The 18522-nt window shown below is 50.2% G+C and overlaps 1 protein-coding gene and 1 long non-coding RNA gene across 3 annotated transcripts in view; one reads left to right on the top strand and one right to left on the bottom strand.

Annotated features, from left to right (window-relative positions):
• LOC101907242 (uncharacterized) overlaps window positions 1-18522 on the bottom strand; it is a 62907-nt gene that overhangs the window by 32646 nt on the left and 11739 nt on the right. Inside the window, exons 3-6 of one of the 2 annotated variants that reach the window (XR_009491346.1) lie at window positions 18076-18265; window positions 12882-13097; window positions 7953-10249; window positions 1-7316 (exon numbers count right to left, since the gene is read on the bottom strand). The exon at window positions 1-7316 is cut by the window's left edge and continues 22305 nt beyond it. This is a non-coding gene — a long non-coding RNA (uncharacterized lncRNA). The remainder of the gene's footprint in view (window positions 7317-7952; window positions 10250-12881; window positions 13098-18075; window positions 18266-18522) is intronic. The other variant, XR_009491347.1, reaches the window with a different exon arrangement.
• The window catches only part of SMPD3 (sphingomyelin phosphodiesterase 3), a 43343-nt gene continuing 29294 nt past the window's right edge, over window positions 4474-18522 (top strand). The window contains exon 1 of the mRNA XM_024978196.2: window positions 4474-18522. The gene's annotated coding sequence lies outside the window, so the exon portion shown is untranslated.

The following is an 18522-nucleotide window of genomic DNA, read 5'->3' as shown; positions in this document are numbered from 1 at the left end:
AGTTTCTGCTGTATAGCAAAGTGAATCAATTATATCCACTCTTTCTTAGATTCTTTTCCCATATAGGTCATTACAGGGAATTGAGTAGAGCTCCCTGTGCTATACAGTAGGTTCTTATTAGTTATCTATTTTATATACAGTACTGTGTATATGTCAATCCTAATCTTCCAACTTATCCCTCCCTTCCTCCATGGTAACCATAGGTTTATTTTCTACATCTGTGACTCTGTATCTGTTCTATAAATAGGTTCACTTGTACCTTTTTTTTAGATTTAGATTCCACATCTAAGTAATATCATATGATATTTGTCTTTCTCTGTTTGACTTACCTCACTCGGTACGATAATCTCTATTGTCCATCCACATCTCTGCAAATGGCATTTTTCATTCTTTTTTATGGCTGGGTAATATTCCATTGTGTATATGTACCACTTCTTCTTTATCCATTCCCCCATCGATGGACATCTATGTTCCTTCCATGTCCTGGCTATCATAAATAGTGCTGCAATGAACACTGGGGTGATAATACATGTATCTTTTTGAGTTGCCCTGCCTTCTTAAGCAACGGAGATGGAATATTATTCCACAATGTCTTTGTAATTCTAGATCCTCTTTATGAAAATGTGGCAATCATACACTGTCAGTCTTCATTGGGAACTGAGAGCTTGGCCAGGCCAAGCCCTCCCCATCATGATCTCACACGTTAGAGATTTGCACTGCCATTTACCTTGTGCTTTTTCCTCTTGATTTTGATTTTTTTAAAAAGTTGAAACCAGGTTACAATGTTGATCAGAACTGTGTGTTATATAAAAGCAAGTCAGCTCTGGGGTGGGGGAAGGATGAGGGAAAGGAGAGTTAGGGAGTTTGGAATGGACATGTACACTTTGCTATTAAAAGGATAATCACTCTGTTAAAAAGGATAACCAACATGGACCTACTGTATGGCACATGGAACTCTGCTCAGTGTTACGTGGCAGCCTGGATGGGAGAGGGGCTTGGGGGAGAATGGATGCATGTGTATGTATGACTGAGTCCCTTTGCTGTTCACCTGAAACTATCACAGCATTTTTAATCTGCTATATCCCAATACAAAAGTTTAAAAAAAATAATAAAATAAAATAGCCTGAATTGGAAAAAAAAGTAAGCTGGCTCTGAGTGAGGGTTTCAGGGTCCTCCCCTCTTATTGGGGGGCAGTGGCAGCCATTATGACTGGTTACTTCTGGATTCACAGCTATGTTTGGGGAGGTACAAGTAGCTGGAAATCTGCTGAATGTCCTGATCCTGACCTTTTATATGTTTGGTGTTAGGTGGTCTGATCACTTGTGGGACTTGAGGGCTGTCACCCAGGCTGTGGACTTCCTCCCCACCCATGCCCAAGGGCTGTGTCTGGCAGCCAGGAATGGCAAGTATCATGGCACTGGGGCATTGGGCTAGTGGGGACTCATGGTTCTATGAGGTGCTATGTGGGGAACCCTGACTGTCAGTAAAATGTTCCTCTATGTCCTCACCATCCCCTCATTCCTCGTAATCTGCATGCCATCCCCATCCCTCTGCCATTCCTCTCCTGCGCAGCTCTGCCCCTGTCGCCCCAGCCTCCACGGGATGCACTTTCCCAGCCATCTCCTGCCTCATCTCCTCCCTCCTGTCACCTTCTCTAGATGCATCCCGATGCATCCCGATGCATCAGTGCTTCTAGATGACCGTCCTCCCCACAGCACTACCTTTGACTTGTTTCTCTGCTCAGCAAATGCCCCTTAATTCGCTCAGTCGTGTCTGACTCTTTGCGACCCCATGGACGGTAGCCCGCCAGGCTCCTCTGTCCATGGAATTCTCCAGGCACAAATACTGGAGTGGGTTACCATTCCCTTCTCCAGGGGGTCTTCCCAATCTAGGGTCTCCTGCACTGGAGGCAGATTGTTTACCATCTGAGCCAGCAAGGAAGCCCCTTGGCTCTTCATAAACTTTCTGTTGCAACCAACCCTCACCAGCCTCCCGACTCTGTGGCTTCCTTGGTCCAGGGCCACTTTTGCAGCTGCCAGTCACCTTCTTGAATTCATCATGTTACAAAACACGCTTCCTGCACACCCTCATTCCTACTCAAGGCACACTGGTCTCCCAGCCACCCTGTCTCCAAACCTGGTGATCAGACTCCTGAATTCCTTGGGTCTGCACATCACTTCCACTTCTACCCCCCAACTCCTACCCTCTGCACTTCCTGATGGCCATCCACCTGCCCTGGGTCTCTGGGGTATCAGAGCCCCTTCCTGTGGGTACTATCAGGACAGAGCAGGGAGGGAGCTTCATTTCACAGAGTCAGAAGTCGAGATAAATCTTGGGGCTCACTTTTAGTCACCCAGCTGGTTTTAGAAGGATGCTCTGCATGTTGGCTGTGCCTTCCTCTGCTGCTGCCTCCTCCTCATCTTTGATCTTTACCCATTGTCACTTCCACCTACCCCACCTTGATTCTTGTGGGTGGCCCAGCTGGCCATCAGTTCAGCCTCAGTCCAAACCCTGCCCCTTCCTCTCTCACCCATCGCTCCCCACACCTCCATCTGTGACTGCAGGGGAGGCAGAGGTGACTAAGCCAGGAGTCAAGACAGGGGCTTGACTGGGCCCCACAGGCCTCCATCCTGAACTTTACTGGTCACATTGGCAGAGGATGGTGAAGGGTGTCAGGGAATTGCCCTCAGACCCCAGCTCTTGGCCCCTACCTGGCCAGGCAGCATGACCCCTGTAACTGGAGCTCCCCATTCCAACCCCACAGCAACGCCCCAGTACCAAGTGCCCAAGGAGTGTGTGCTGGCCTCTGATCACTGGATTGAGGTGGTCCTGGCAGGAAGACAGGCCTCCGGGAGCAGGGGGACTGGGTTGACCTTCCCCACAGGTACAGCCACCCGAGGGATGGCACACACGCTGGCACTGTCTGGACACTGCCTGCGCCACCCCCACCCCACCCTGCCCCATGACCTCAGGGGCATTCAGATCTTAGGCCAGTTCAGCCACACAGTCTTCTCCTGCTGCTTTCTCATTCTGGTCTCTCTTCACACCTTCATGCTGAGCAGCCCCCACTCTCTCGCAGTGGCCGCCAAGCTGGCCGGCGGAATCCTCACTTGGGCAGAACCCCAGCATCTGCTGCGGAGTCTGAGCAACTCCTGACAGCACATTTCAGATGCCGTGGTCCAGCTGTTAGGAGTCCTCACTCCGCCTAAACTCTCTCCGTCCACTGTAGACTCAGGGCCCACACTTGCAACCAGTACCGCCATCACTGTTGATTTCACCTGACTGACTTGCTGGCCCTTCCTCTGGCTTATACGTCCTTTTCCATGTCTGGGCAACTCTGCAACTAACAAACAAAAAATCTAGGACCTACTCCAGTATTTCCATCCATGGTGGTAGAGAAACAGACAAAATGATTCTCAGTGGAACCCTGACACTAAAATCTGCGCCCGGAGACCTGTATTTCCTAATGCCTGCGGAGCAACCCTGGTTTCTAACACTAACGCCAGCCCTTGTGGGGCATTTGTATGTACAGCTCTGTGCTGTGAGCCTTCTCTGGGGGCCTTCACAGCACTCAGTTCGCAGCCCTCAGGGGACAGGCAGGGCAGTCAGAGAGCCCTACTTCTCACACAGGGTTAGCCAGGCCACAACGCTTCCCTGAGTGGCTGATAACCTCAGCGTCTCCTCCATCGAGGGAGTGAGGACTTGCAGGGATGGAACTGGAGGGTCCTTCAGCCTCCAGGGGAGGGTCACCAGCACAGTAAACCACAGCTACCGGAGCCTGGGCTCCAAGCCAGACACTGCAACAGGACTTCGAGAGGCCTTTACCCTCCGGACCCCTTGATCCAGTGTTACTGAGCAACTGTGCCAATCCCCACTTCAGAGATGCCCCCTGCTGTCCTGCCCAGACCAGCGCTCCTGCCGTCTCCCAGCACCTCGCTTCAGACGCAACTGCCCCCACAACACACACCCAGTATGGGACCCCAGGGACCCACACAGCCTACCCCGGCCACAGGCCACGTCCTGCTGGCAGAGGCATCCCCCTTCCTGGGGGCTTGACGTCCACGTCACAGCCTCCCGCGTGGCGGCCCCAGCATTCCAGACCTCAGGGGCCTCCACGAGACCCTGCCCGTCTGAGCCCAGGGCTCCACCCTGTGGCAAAATCATTCTCTGCAGGGCCAAAATGAGCCCTCGAGGGACTCCTCAAAGAAAAGGATGAAACAGAAAGGCTCTTCAGGGCAGCTCAGGAATCTGCTGGGAGACTGAGGATAAAAGGCGGCTGCAAACTAGCTAGTGGAATGTGGCGCCTGCTCGAATCTCACCCTAAAGCCTGCTGGGAAGACAGCTAGAGACAGGTCAGCGCTGTCACTGAGGGTCCCTCCCCCACCTCCCCGCTGGCAGGGCCACAGGAGAACCGACACAGCCTGCAGAGCCCCACAGTCAGCATTCTGTCAGAAGGGCCACAACAGAGCTCTTGAAAAAGAAGTCCAACGTCACAATTGCACCCACTCATCCAACTCTTCATAACTACGCGCCCCCACCACCCCGGCAGGTCCATCCAGGAGTTCCCACCACGAAAGCTGGCAGATTTGACCGCGGCCACTGAGAGTTGAGAAAATGCTCCCACTAAGTTGCTCCCATGAACAGTGGTTGGCATTTTATGGTACGTTTCCCATTTTTAGTTTGTGAGCTATTAGCATCCAACTCCATCCAGCTGAGTGGCTACTAGGAGCCACTATTAGGACTAGGCGTCCCGGCGTGTTGGGACTGCGTCCTTGCCCTCCTGGAGTTCTCAGCCCGGGAGAAACAGAGCCATGGTTGAGTTCTTTATGTGCACGATGTACCAGGCACTGGTACAGAGAAATAGGACACGGCCTCTTCCCAAGGACAGGCCAGGCACACCAAATGCCTGGGTCCTGGTCCTGACCTTGGCTCGCTCACCACTGAAGTGATTTATTCAACAATAAACTGACTGCATCGGAGCCACCCCAGGTTCACCCACCCAGATCTTAGTTAACGCATCAGTCATTGTTGCCTAAGCTTTGCTCCTCACCCCAAAATTTCAAAATCCATCCTTCCTTTTCCAGATATTTTAAAAAAATCTTTCCCCCCATTTTCACAGACATTTCCTCTGCCTCTCTTACTTTTATAAATTCACAAATAATCAAATACTCATGAGTTGACATGCTTTGTCCTAAACGTAGCTGAACCTATATAATTGATTGCTTTCCCTCTTCACCTTGGATTCCAGGGAGTTCGGGATTAAATTTAGAGGTTGATCACAGAAGGTTAGTCGCTGTAGTTAGAAATTTTGTATTCTCTTTTCTGACTGGGTTTTAATTTCCCATTTCTATTTTAATAACTTCACTGTCATATCTTTTGTTATAAGCCTCTAAAACCCTTTTTTGATAAGAGGCAGAGAATGAACAAAGTCAATTTTTAAAAGGCATATACCCTCCAGATATTCTTTCAAGAGGTTATTGATCATTTAAATTATCCTTTTCTGAGGAAGATGGCTTTAATTTATACCTATAAGGAGCATTCTCTGTACTTCCAGCATGCTGTCTCAGATGTGAATTTTACAAATTGATGAGGACAGTTCTCATTGCCTACATTCTATTTTTCCCTAAATGCCTTTAGTAACCTGTGTGTGAATCAATGCATCTGGCCAAGCTCCATTTATGATTAAGCATTAATTATAATATGCCTGGCCCTGTACCTCAAAGGTTAATCTCAAGCCAAAATGTGTGTCCCCTTTCCTCTTTTCCTGACCAAGCCTCTGCCTCCTATCTGGCCCCCACACCCCATCCTCACTGGGAAGTAATCGGAAGACCCTGTTAATGAACAAACAGCCTGGAACACTGGAACACCCATATGATTTTAGAAGATTTCCCGCAGGCGAACATTAAATCCTGTCTCTACCACCACCCTCCCCCCGCCAACTACCCCGTGCTCTGCTGTGCTGCTTTGAGCGACTCTCATGCCTAACAGCTGATTCTGTTCAGCAAAATGTTTGTAAATGTCGGTGGCTGTGTCTCCTCCACGCTACGGTGAGCTCCCGCCCCCTGAAACTGTGTTTTCTGAGGCTTTTGTGTCTCCTAATGGCGCCTGGAACATTTTGAACATGATAAGGAACTCAAATAAAATGAACAATACACGTTCCCAACCAGCTAGAGCTTTTGATGAGGCCCTTAATGAAAACACTGAGCCGCATCAACGTGTGATAAAGGAAATGCCTTTATCACATCTGGAAATGCCAGCGGCAGATGTCCGATCCTGCTGAGGCTGATGAATGGGCACCAAGCTCTGTGGGGCTCAGCTGGGCCTGCTGCTACCTCAGCGACAGCCGTCCCCCTTCCCAGGACACCATCTGGGCTGGAGAGGGCTGAGAATGCTGGCGTGCCCACTCACTAGCCTGAGCCACCCCAGTCGACCACCAACAGGGGATTGTGCCCAGTCTTCAAGGAAGAGGAGGGGCAGGTTAAATGTATCTTCTCTTTCACTTTTCCATTTCACGGAAATATATTTTCTAGATGAAAGTGTTAATTATACCATAGGCACCATCAAATGGCACTAAGTGATAACTAAATGCTCAGGAGGCTGACGTGTATAGTGTTCCAAGTGGCTCTGTGATTTATTACCTAATTTAGATAAACGGCAGATAGTGGTATCGTAATAGCCCCCTTTTATTCTGGTTTACGCCTCATTGTCTCTGGGTGTAGAATAAGACATGAATCATCAGACAGGCCCCATGGGAAGAATGGCAGAAGGGCTAAGAGCACAGGCTCCAGCATTAGACCCATGGGGCTTGAAACCCCAGCCCCGCTGCTGAGCAAGGGCTAAAGCCATGACCGCTGAGGGCTTCTGGGACGGGACCAGGGTTAAGTACAGAGTGAGGTGAACCCCTTGGCCCCATGTCCAGCATAAAGCATGGGCTCCACCTGTGTTGGCTGTTGTTAAGTCTTGGATTGAGGGCTGAGGGATGACTGGATCTCCACTCTCAGAGGTCAGGGGCACTTGAGCCCCCAAATTGTACACAGCGAGGAGGGGGTATGAACCAGGGGTATTACTATGAAAGGGTAGCCCCTGTGGAGTACCATCCTGTGGCTGAGATGGCATCTCTCCAGGGCCCGGCCATGTTTACTTACATTTCCGAAAGAGGAAAAGGCCTTTCAGGCTACATGTTTCACTCCAAGTCACTATTTTCTTCTGAGTGTAGCTTGGCTCCTCATGATGAGAGAGGAACATAAGGCGTCTCAGACAGAATGACTTTGCGCGTCTCCTTTCATGAAGGAGGCAGTCTTGGGAACCACGTGGTCCTGCCATGGGGACAGAAGACACAGGGCAGCCATGAGTCCTAAGGATGTGACCCCAAACCTTTATCAAATCACCTGCCTTGGGGGGAAGTAACCTCGCTGTCTCTACCCATAGTGCCTCAGATGTAGGTCTTCACTAAAAGCTACAAATTCCAGAAATAAGTTAAAAATCAAATTATCAGAAGAGGGAAATCCCATTTTCTAAGAGTTACCAAGTGTCTGGGTAAGAGCTAGGGTCTTTCCCAGCCAGGCCCACAGGCCCTCACAAGTCTGCACACATGTGACCAAGGTCACAGCGGTTGCCCATCTGGTGTCGCCAAGAACAAGGTCTCCTGCAGAGTGTTCCAAGTCACTGGAGGGGCCCCGCCAAGTATCAGTGCCTTTTCATCTCCAATTCAGGCAGAGAGCTTTCTTGTCTATGCTCTATTCTTGGAAAGTGTTTCAGGCTGTCGTGATCCCCCCGATTCTGTACTGGGCTGGGCTGTGCACAGCCTCTGTGGCCAGGAACCTCATGACAGGTGGGCCAGAGACCAGGTGCTCGCCTCCTGCTCCTGAGGGACCTAGACTCGTCCAGCAGTCCCACTACTAGAGGTTCCCCCCGACCCAGAGCCTCCTCGTGCCCCAGCCTTGCACACTCACCCTTGCATCTGCTGAGCTGTGGTCGTGGGTACTCCAGGAGGAAACACCGTAACCAGGCCAGGGATGGCCTGCTGCCCCTCATCCCAGGACTGGCACTCCCTGCAGAGTGAAGCCCCTAGGTGTTCTGAGAGTTCCTCAAGGGCCTCAGCCCATTCAGTCACGGGCATTCTGTAAAAATGGGGATCTTCTCTCCTCCACTTAGGAGGATCCAGTGACGTATCCTTCAGGGTGCTGGCCCAGCCTTGGGGCTGAGGGAAGCCGGGTGAATTATCCTGCAGACGATCAAACATCAGCAAATCCACTCTAATCCGCTTCATTTAAAACTTTTGTTTTCCATAAAGAATTAAGCTAGGAAAGAATTTAATCATACTAAATCCACTTCCAAAATGGTTACAGATTCCATGATCAAGAGTAGTGATTAGGAAAAAAAAAGACTTAAAAAACTCAAAAACCCTGGATGTTGAGAACTCCTGTTTGGTACCTAACCGATCAAAGCAACATTCCTGACTCCAAGAAGTAGCCTTCCTCTGGGTTAGGAGGAGAAAGACAAATGGAGGGGAGATCAGGACACTTTTCTTTACACAGAAAGCAGTTCTGACCTGCAGCGAATTTGCACTGGTGTCTTCTATGAGCCTGATGACTCAGTGGTAAAGAATCCTCCTGCCAATGCAGAAGTCATGGGTTGGATCCCTGGGTTGGGAAGATCCCACAGAGAAGGAAATGGCAACCCACTCCAGTATTCTTGCCTGGAAAATCCCAGGGACAGAGCCTGATGGGCTACAGTCCACGGTGTCACAGAGTTGGACACGACTGAGTGACTAAACAACAACAACTGCTCTAAGCTGGCGCTGTTCTGGGTGATCATGGGGAACAAGACAGACGCAGTCCCTGCCTTGATGGGCTTTACCTCCTATTGGAGGAGGAAAGACAATACAGAACTGCATACTGTGTGAAACGGTGATATTCGGGAAAGGAAAGTGGAGCCAGGTAAGGGCATAGAGAGTGGTGGAAAGAGTGTTATTTTATATAGGGTGGTAGAGGCCATGTCAAGGAGATGATGTTTGAGCAGGGACCTGAATATAGTGGGCAGGTGTGCTGTGTGGATAGCCCCTGGGACAGAAGCGGTGGTTACAAATCTCATCTCCAGCTTCAAAGAGGCAAGACTAGCTCCTCATCATTCCAGGAACAAAGCCTCCTTACCAGCAAGTCAGCAGAGCTGGTCTCAGTCCCAGTGAGCCATTCTTCCCTTCTCAGCATCTTCCTGGAAGCCTCCTAATTCAGCACAGACTGGCTTCCAGGGGAATGATGTGCCAACTTGGGGGTGAGTCCTGGACTGAGATACCAGCGTCCGAAAGCAAAGGCTCTACCCAGCCATTGCCTTTAACACTCAGTTACAATGCCCACTGGGCTGGGCAACCAGTCAGACCTTGGGAAGGCCACCCACACCTTCCACCACCAGCATGACCATGTCTGCCGAGCTCATGTGAGCCCTGCTCAGCGGGGCTCCCACCACCAGTGCCAGAACACTAAAGCCCAACTGAGATGATTCTGGCCTAAAGCTTGTCCTCTTACTCCTCGTGCTTAGCTGTATCTGACTCTTCGCAACCCTATGGACTGTAGCCCGCCGGGCTCCTCTACCCATGGGATTCTCCAGAAAAGAATACTGGAGTGGGTTGCCATTTCCTTCTCCAGGAGATCTTCCCAACCCAGGGATCAAACCTTGCATCTCCAGCATCTCCTGCACTGCAGGTAGGTTCTTTACCACTAGCACCACCCAGGAAATCCTCAGCTTGTACTCAGATGGTGACAAATGTACCCGCCAGGATCAATCCCAGGCCCACAGCCCTTAGCACCTGGATGCAGTCCTCCTCTAAGGCCTGGTATATCTCACACCACCCCCATTTTATGGGGGAGAGACACTGAGGGTGCTGTATTGCTCAGGGCTCAGTCAGGAAGGCAGAACCATACAAACACGATGGCATGAGATATTTATTATAGGAGTTAGATCTTACACCTGTGAGAGCAGCTGGGGAAGCACAGTCCTAAAGAGGAGCTTGATGGATCAGAGGAAAGTCACTAGCCGGCCCCCGTGTGGGCGGGAGTGTTCTTCCTTGCAGAGGGGTCTAGAAGGCAGGCTTCTACAGCAAAGGGAGGCTGGGGTAGGAGTCTGTGGAACGTTGTTGGCTCTTAGTGGCCACCACCTCTGTGAGCTTGCAGAGAAGGGTCTTGGGTCACTCCCTGGTGGTCAGCTGGGCTGGCAGTCGGGAACAAAGTGGGGACCAAAATTTCAATCTAATCTGGAAGTAACAGATCCAATCAGTCCTCACTAATATGATATGATAATATGATTATGGCCTATGTGACTCCCAAACCACCAGTTAGCAGAGAAATTCTTTCCCACTCAGAGCTGGTCAGACATTTTCTATGTCCACGAACTCCATGGCTGAGAATTTTATGATCCTCAGGCACAGAAAGGGAAGGGCCAGCCCCATTTACTGGCTGATCTCCCAGCTTCAGTTTTGAACAGGGCAGTGTTCCAGGGGTCTAGGTATCTCTGTCAGGACTGGAAAGATGAGACCATAGCAGGATGAGGCTGCAGGTGTGCATGTAGCCAGTCTGAAAGTCACCCCCATCTACATTTGGGACACATGTGTATACCTGTGTATACCTATAACGTATGGCACTGAGAAAGCGTCTCTTCCACTTAATTTTTTTTAAGGCTCTCAGAAAGTACTGGTTGGTTCTTGTTATGAGTCTAATCCAACCATCACTGTTGTCTAACTCACTAGACCAGCTTCTGTATCTTGATAAATGTTGATAGAGTCACTCCATTGAATTAGCAGCTGATTATATCTGATTTACCCTATAACAGGGTTAGGTCCATTTCCTGGCATGTAGCAGAAAGGCCTGATGGTCACCAAGCTGATCACGATTGCTTCTTAAATTGCAGTCCAGATGGGTCATGCTAACAGGTCCCCCAACTAAGAAGGACATCCAAGGAGACCTGCGCAAGACTTGATAAGAAGCACCATGGCTTCCAGTACCTCCATAGAGCCCTTGACCCTCACCCAGGACCACATCACCCATGATGCTGACATCTGAGGGTGCCCCCTTCCAGAGACCACTTGCCAAAGGCAGGAGGTGAGACCAGGATGCTCTGTGACAGGATAGATTGAGAAGCTCTCTGGTTTCAGAATCAGATGGACCTGGGTTCAAATCCCAACTCCTCCCTTGCGATCTCAGGCAGCGTGCTTTACCTCTCTGGGCCTCAGTTTCCTCATCTGTGAAATGGTTAACGATAGCAGTTGACCTGCTACGATGTCAGATGGGGAGGTGTGGCGATGTCAGGAACTCAGCCTCAGACCCACAAAGCCGATGGCTTTGCAGTATCACAGGCCTCACCGACCTGCTGCGTTTGTAACAAGGTGCTCCTCTCTGGACGTGGTCATTTCAGAAGTGATGACGATACCTGGCTGCTGGTCAAGTCCTCTGATCAATAAGGACAGGGAACTGGGCAGTCTGGGCAAGAAGCAGCCAAGTGGGCTCTGAGTCATCCAGGAGCCACGGGGACCACCATCCTCCCCACACAGTGCAGTCAGCTACGTCAGGGGGAGTCTGGGCCTGGAGGGTCCTGGTATGTCAGTGTCCCCAAGATGGAATGGATGGCATTTAGCTCTTCTGACTCTGTGGGACTAGAAGGGGTCCCCTCCACTGCCCCTCCCCTCCATCCCATGTAGCAGCCATGGTGGGGAGAATTGGGGTCGGGGGGACTCCACTGTCATCCTGTTTACATACAAACCTGTGGGACCAGGGACCAATACCCATTCAGGAAGCAAGGTGGTGACATATGTGTAGTGCAGCATCAGGCCACCGGGCAGCGGAAGCTGGCCCCTTCCACCTCACCCTCCCCACCTCCACCCTGACCCAGAGTAGGAGCCCAGCTAGACAGAGAGGCCAGAAGTCCCCACCTGGGGGATGTGAGCCTTACCCTGCAGCCCAGCCAGGCCTGATTTTGAATCCTGAAGTGACCCTCCCCCCACCCCGCAAACCCCCATCCAGGTAAATGAAAGCGTTACTCAGTCATGTCCAACTCTTTCTGATCCCATGGACTATATAGCCCCCTAGGCTCCTCTGTCCATGGAATTCTCCAAGCAAGAATATTAGATTGGGTAGCCATTCTCTCTTCCAGGGGATTTTCCTGACCCAGGGATCAAACCCAGGTCTCCCACGCTGGAGGCAGATTCTTTACTATCTGAGCCACCAGGGAAGCCAGAGGGACAGTTTTCTTCCTTCAGTAGTCCAATGAGAGGCCAAGGGCCCAGGCAAATGGGGAGAAGCTTCAAGGCCCAAGGAGGCCTGGAGGATCCATTCTGTCTGTTCTGAGCCAGAAGCTGCAGGCTCGGTGTTTAAAAACATTTGCATCAACAGAGGAACTGTTTATCAATATTTAAAAAAAGAAATGTAATTAGAGGTTGGCGCACCCTGAGGGCTCCAGGCCATATATGTCAGGGTTCCTTGATCTGGAGCCTGGGGGCGGGGGGGCGGGCGGAGGACAGGGTGAAAAGAGACCACATACATGGGCTGCTATCCCGCAAACCCCACTGGGCAGGGCTCCCAGTCAAGGCTGATGAAAGCCGCCGTGGTTGATGGAATGGCACTTCACATGCGTCCACATTTTTCTCTTCTAGGTGGTTTTTCTTTCTAAACTTGGGAATACGGACATTCTATTTTAAGGACATTAATTACTGTCCAATTTTAATGTTTAACTAGTACGAACAAAAAACCCCAACTTTTTTTTTTAAACCCCAACTTTGAACCAAGGAAAGAAAACAAAAGTAAATTTATGGGGTGATTCCGTGTTCACATCCCTCAAGACTGCCTGTGGACATTTGTCTAACACGTTTATTTCTGGTCAAGAAAAGTGAATACCTGGCTTTTTGGTGGTGGTTTCTGGAGAACGAGCTGAGGGCTGGCTGAATCTGCCTCAGAGACGCCAGCTCGGGCCACCTCAGGCCAGGATGCCTCCTCCAGGCTCAAAGAGGTAGTGTGAGGAAGGTAAAAATAGAGAGGGACTCGGCAGCAGCTTTGACACACGGTTTTCTCATCCCAGGGACTGCCACGTAGGGCCCTCCTGTTTCAGCTATTCTAAGGGAAACAAAAAAAATTAAGACTATCTGAGAACTAAATAAAAACAGTGCTATATCTTAGCTTCCTTTTTTTTTTTTTCCTTCTGCATTCTTCCGCCTTTTCCCAAGTGCTCTTTTTGGCTCCTCTTTCCTCACCAAGCCAAAAATGGGATAAGTCTCCAAGTCTGTCCTTGACCTCTTTCTTTCCTCCCCCTGCCTTCCTCGAGAATGGTGTCCAGCTGTGGCTTCAGCTTGGGGTCCACGTGGCCACAGCCCTGCATGTTCCAGGCACTGCCTGCCTCTTGGACAATCCCCCTCCGACCATAAGACCCCAACATCCTGCAACCATATTTGGCATCTCCCTCTGGAGGGTCACACTTGGGGTTCGTTGCTGCCCACATGTGTCAGTCCCCTTGCCCTTGTCAGTATGCAGGTGGCTAGGTCCCAGCCCCTTCCGAGCTCACCTGGGAGGCAGGGCTGGGAGCTTCCACAGGAGGCCCTAATACTGAACGCTGGGGGAAATTAGGAGGGCTTCCCTGAGGAGGACACTTTTCAGCTGAGGAGCTATCAACCAAACAAGGCGGGGGGACTTCAGCACGAGGGGACAGAACGAGGAAAGGCCTGCTCTGAGGGACCACAGAGGAAAGTCCTCCTCCACAAGCAGAGGAGGAGACTAGCAGAGAATTTGGGAGAGGATGGTGGGCTCAGGGCAGGGATTTTATTCTGGGGGCAATGAAAGTGTGTTAAGCTTGGAAGGTGCTCAGGTTTGCATGCAGAAAGATCACTTTGATTTCTGGGTAAGAACAGATGGTGGGGAGCCAGGCTGAAGGAGCAGGTAAGATAAACTGAGCTTGGCCAGCATGTCCCCTCAACTCCTCCCTGGCCCCACGACTAGAGCTCTATCTGGCTCCTGCTGGTTCTAACCTTCCGAGCCTCACCAGCTGTCTGTCCAAGACAACAGCCCCATCCACACTCTGGTGCTAAGTTCCCCAGGGACAGAGGATGAGGGCATCAGAGAGGGGAGGGTGGAGGCTATAAGGCTTCCCAGACCCCTGGGGTGTTCGTCCCTGGACTGCACATGCCTCTGTGGCGTTAGGGAGTCCTGGGTGGGGGGTCAAAATCTGAGCCAGGAGGGGGCCATAGATAAGTCCTCCCCACAGAGTCTGGGCTCTGCCACTCTGACTTGGACAAGTCACTTACCCTCCTCAAGCCTCTGTTTCCCTCTCCAAGTATGGGAACAATAATACCCAGCCTTCCCAGGCTCTTCAGAGAATTAAACAAGTGGTTCTGCATGCAATATCCTCAACACAGTTTCTGGCACACGGTTGGTGCCCCCTAAACATGGGTGATGGTGATGGTGCGATCTCAGCCAGCTGCAGGCAGTAGGCACTGCCACCACACACAGGAGTTCACATGGGTCCTTTCACCTTTAAGGCAGCCTAATCAATGCACTAGTTCAAACAGTGGGGAGTTTTCTCACAGCTCCTGCTGTGCCACCTGGAATATACAGAGGGAACTGATCCTTCTGGAACTTCCGGACCTGAAGCTGGCTAGAAACCATTTTATTATTTCAACCAAGGTTCCTTGGGTGCCTCTCAGGGACTGGGCTCAGTGCTTGCTGCTTTGGGGGCTCTGGGCTGCCAGCACAAAGCCCAGTGGGTGTGCGACTGAAGGGAGGGGCTTGAGAGCTGCAGTGCTGAACCTTAGAGGCTGGGTGCCAGGTAGACCAGCTGAGGAGGGTGTTCCAGATACAGGGGACAGCATGTGCAAAGGCACAGAGGTGTGAAAGAGCATGGCATGTTCTAGGAAAGAGGAAAGCCACAGGTTGAGGCCATCCGAATGAACCATGGCAGAAGCAAGGCTGTGGAGGGCAGGGCCCCCAAATCAGGCAAGGGAGGCAGATTTTCTGAGTGTGGAGGGAGATTTGAGGTGCTGGCCAAGGGCAGGAGGAACTCAGACTGCTTGTGGTGGGGATCATGGGCTTGGACTTGGAGCATGAAGGTGCCACACATAGGCTTGGGGACTGTGCCACCATGCTGGCAAGAAATGAGGAGGCCTAAGTGGAGATGACAGCCAGAGAAAGGGGAAGCAGGGACTGAAAATGGACCACAGAGCTGGGAGGGACTGCCTCTGGACAGGACAAGGTGAGGGAGAGGAAGAGGCCCAGGAATAAGTCTCTGCCCACAAGACTGCAGGGGCCCGGCCTGTGGGGCTGGGAGTAGGGAGGGCAGGGCAGGGCGGCGCGGGGCGGGGTGGGGTGGGGGGGGGTGGTCCCTGGAGGCAGGACTCTGGCCCCTGCCTTCTCTCCACTGCTTTCAATCTCCTCTTTCTCTCTTTAAGTGCCACCAATAGGAAAGCAAATACTTTTTAAATTGTTTAATATATTTCCTTGATTTTCAGTTCAGTTCAGTTCAGTTCAGTCGCTCAGTCGTGTTCGACTCCTTGGGAGCCCATGAAATGCAACACGTCAGGCCTCCCTGTCCATCGCCAACTCTCAGAGTTTACCCAAACTCACGTCCATTGAGTCAGAGATGCCATCTAACCATCTCATCCTCTGTTATCCCCTTCTCCTCCTGCCCCCAATCTTTCCCAGCATCAGGATCTTTTCATTTTTTTACTGTAAAAAAAAAAAAAAAGTGGAATGTTTTCTATTTCTTCCTCAATCAGAAAAGCAAAATTACCCACACATGAGGATTCATGTGCATGAATCTCTTGATGTTTATGTTCCTTTGATGTATTAAAATAAAAGGGGGGGGGGCATCATTTCAGGCACCAGGATGAGGTTTGGCAACATCCTTTGGTGCCCAGCTGGCCCTGGGTAGCCTCCCCTCACCACGAGAGAACCCGGGCTGGGGGCCACAGCCAAGCTCATTACTCAAGGGCTCGAATGAGTCCCTGACATTACAGCTCTTTACCTGTGGAATCTGCCAATCTTCCCTTGAAACCAGAGGGCAAGTTTTCAAATCCCAGGACGATGACATTTTCATAAAGTTAAAAAAAAAATTGATTTCACTTTGCAAGACAAACAGCTAATAAAACAAGATCTTTTTTGGTAACCACCCATACAGCAATCAATCTGTCACTCAGAAGGCTGTTTCCTGAGAGGTGTGAAATAAGGCCACCCTGGCGCGCTATGGGAACAGAGAACCCCCACCCAGAAGACACCTGCCACCCCAAAACAGGGAAACAATCCAGTTTAGAGCACAGGAAATACACAGCTAATTAGCTGCTCAATCAATACTGACTTTTGAAAGACAAGCAAGAGGTATCTTCCAGTGTTTACATGCAGCCGCTCACACGTCATGAATATATCTCACCTCTGTTTCTTTTCAACTCCATTCCTATTGGGAACAAAACAAAAAAGTATTTCCCACCCTGGGGGCTTGCAGACTGAGCTGCACCAGGGAGCTATTCTGTGCTGTAGCCGTTCAAGAAAGAACTTGGAGGGTCAACAAAAACAAACATCAAAAGGACAGGTTTTAGTTATAAAATGAATCCCCTCTGTGCCCGTCTGAGGTCAGAATCAAGACCCCCTCATTCACTCCATCCTCCCATCTCTGCTTCATGTTTTTTCCACCTTTATTTTCCCTTAGCCCTAATTTTCTCACTCCTTAAAAAAAAAAAAAATCTTAGTACATTGCACATAGAACATCTTTTCAAAAACAAGATGCAATAAATCTTAGTTAATCAGAATCTCCCTCAAAGCAGCTCTAACTGCACAGTTCTGAGCTAAACTTGGAAGGGAAGCAGTTACAAGCTAGGTGCTGAGCAGCCGTGTCTCCATACAGTGGGCCCTCAAGAAACATCAATGAACTTGTTTTTTAGATGATGGAATCTGCAAAGCCTCTGGAGCAAGTAAGGCAAACTTAGTAGTAACTACTTTGAAAGAAATACATGACGAAAATACTATTAACGGGAACAGATCAGAATGACAACAACAACAAATGGCTGTAATTCCAGGACTATAAAAGAACTGAAAACATCTGGATGTAGCAGTTTGCATAACTGAAACAACAGAACAAAGGAAACAGTGATGTTGAGGATAAAAGAAAACAGCCAGCCAGAAATGGAGACACAGAAAACAAAGAGAGGCGGAAATAACTGATTTGAAAAATGGGAAATGGGAAGCCCCCAAAATAGGAGACAGAGTGATGAATGGGGTAGGGTATATGATGAGGGAAACATCTGGAAAGAAATAATACAAGAAAAGTTTCCAGAGATGAAAAAACAGTTCAGCCTAGAACTAAAGTACACACACTGTGCCTTTCGAGTTTGACTCTCAAGGAAAGAAAGAAACATTTGCCAGTTGTATTTTTGAATGATAAATTATCTGGCAAGCTGAAATGAAGAAAGAGGTTCTTTTGAAATTAAAATGACAAAAGGACTAACATCTTGAGTGATGAAGCTGAACCTAAGGGGAAAATGTGCAATTCTACCCATGTATTAGTTATGCTCTGAAACAAGATTTGCTCTGTACAAGTGGAAAGAAGAAACAAACTCCTCTCACTAGCCACACCTAGTAGTTCCTCTAGGATACTTCTGCATCCCCACTAAGGTCCCAACCAAATGCACAGACTGGCCATCTCAGCTTGCCTGTCCAGCCATGCCTCTTCCCTTATCTCTGTATTGGGTTTCTAGGGGTAACTCCTTCACCAGAGTTCAGTCAAGACATTTCCCCAAGGCCAGCAGTTGCTCCCTACCTTCACCTCAAGGGGTTTCTGCCAGCCCAACTTAGTTTCAGGTCTGCACAAAGTCTGACTCTGACACTCAGCTAAAGGGCTGTGTGACTTTGTGTAAGTTACCAAACCTCTCTAGACTTGAACCTTGTTGACAGTAACCTGACTCCAGCATCATCATGTGGATAAATAAATCAGCCTCTTAGGTGCTAGAACCTTTGCAAACATTATTTCTGAACCTATGAAGTCAGTGTTATCCTCATTTTAAGAAAGTAGAAACCGAGACTTGGTGAGATACCCTGCTTGATGCCCACTACTTACTGGTCTTGGGAGCAGGTCCATCCAACTCCACAGTTGGTTCTGCTGCCCAGACAGGCTGTGTCTCAGGACAGGAAGAGGTATCCAGGAACCCGGACCAAGCTCCGTGTGTCTGGGCACGTGGTCTCACTTGGAGCAGCACGTCCATCAGGGGTCATCCCAGGTGCTGGTCTGTGGTCTAGGGACCTGTGGGCTTGAGGTTCACGGTGGACAAGCAGGCAGGCGCGTGCTTAGGACCACTGCTGGCTCGGCAGACACTGCCTGGCTGTGCTGGGTAAATGGCCCACTTTCCATGCCCGCCCCCCCCCCAGACCCTCCCACTGCCTATTTAAGCAACAGGCCCTGACTCCACTGGCCCCAGACACCGCCAGCTTCCGGAGCTAGAAGAGCAGTGCTGCAGGCCTCGCTCACTCAGGATGAAAGGCCCTTCTGTTTCACCACTTCCTACCG

Source organism: Bos taurus, chromosome 18 (genome assembly GCF_002263795.3).
Source record: "Bos taurus isolate L1 Dominette 01449 registration number 42190680 breed Hereford chromosome 18, ARS-UCD2.0, whole genome shotgun sequence".
Lineage (NCBI taxonomy): Eukaryota > Metazoa > Chordata > Mammalia > Artiodactyla > Bovidae > Bos > Bos taurus.
The sequence above is the reverse complement of the archived record's forward strand: the minus strand, read 5'-3'. Positions and strand labels throughout refer to the sequence as shown.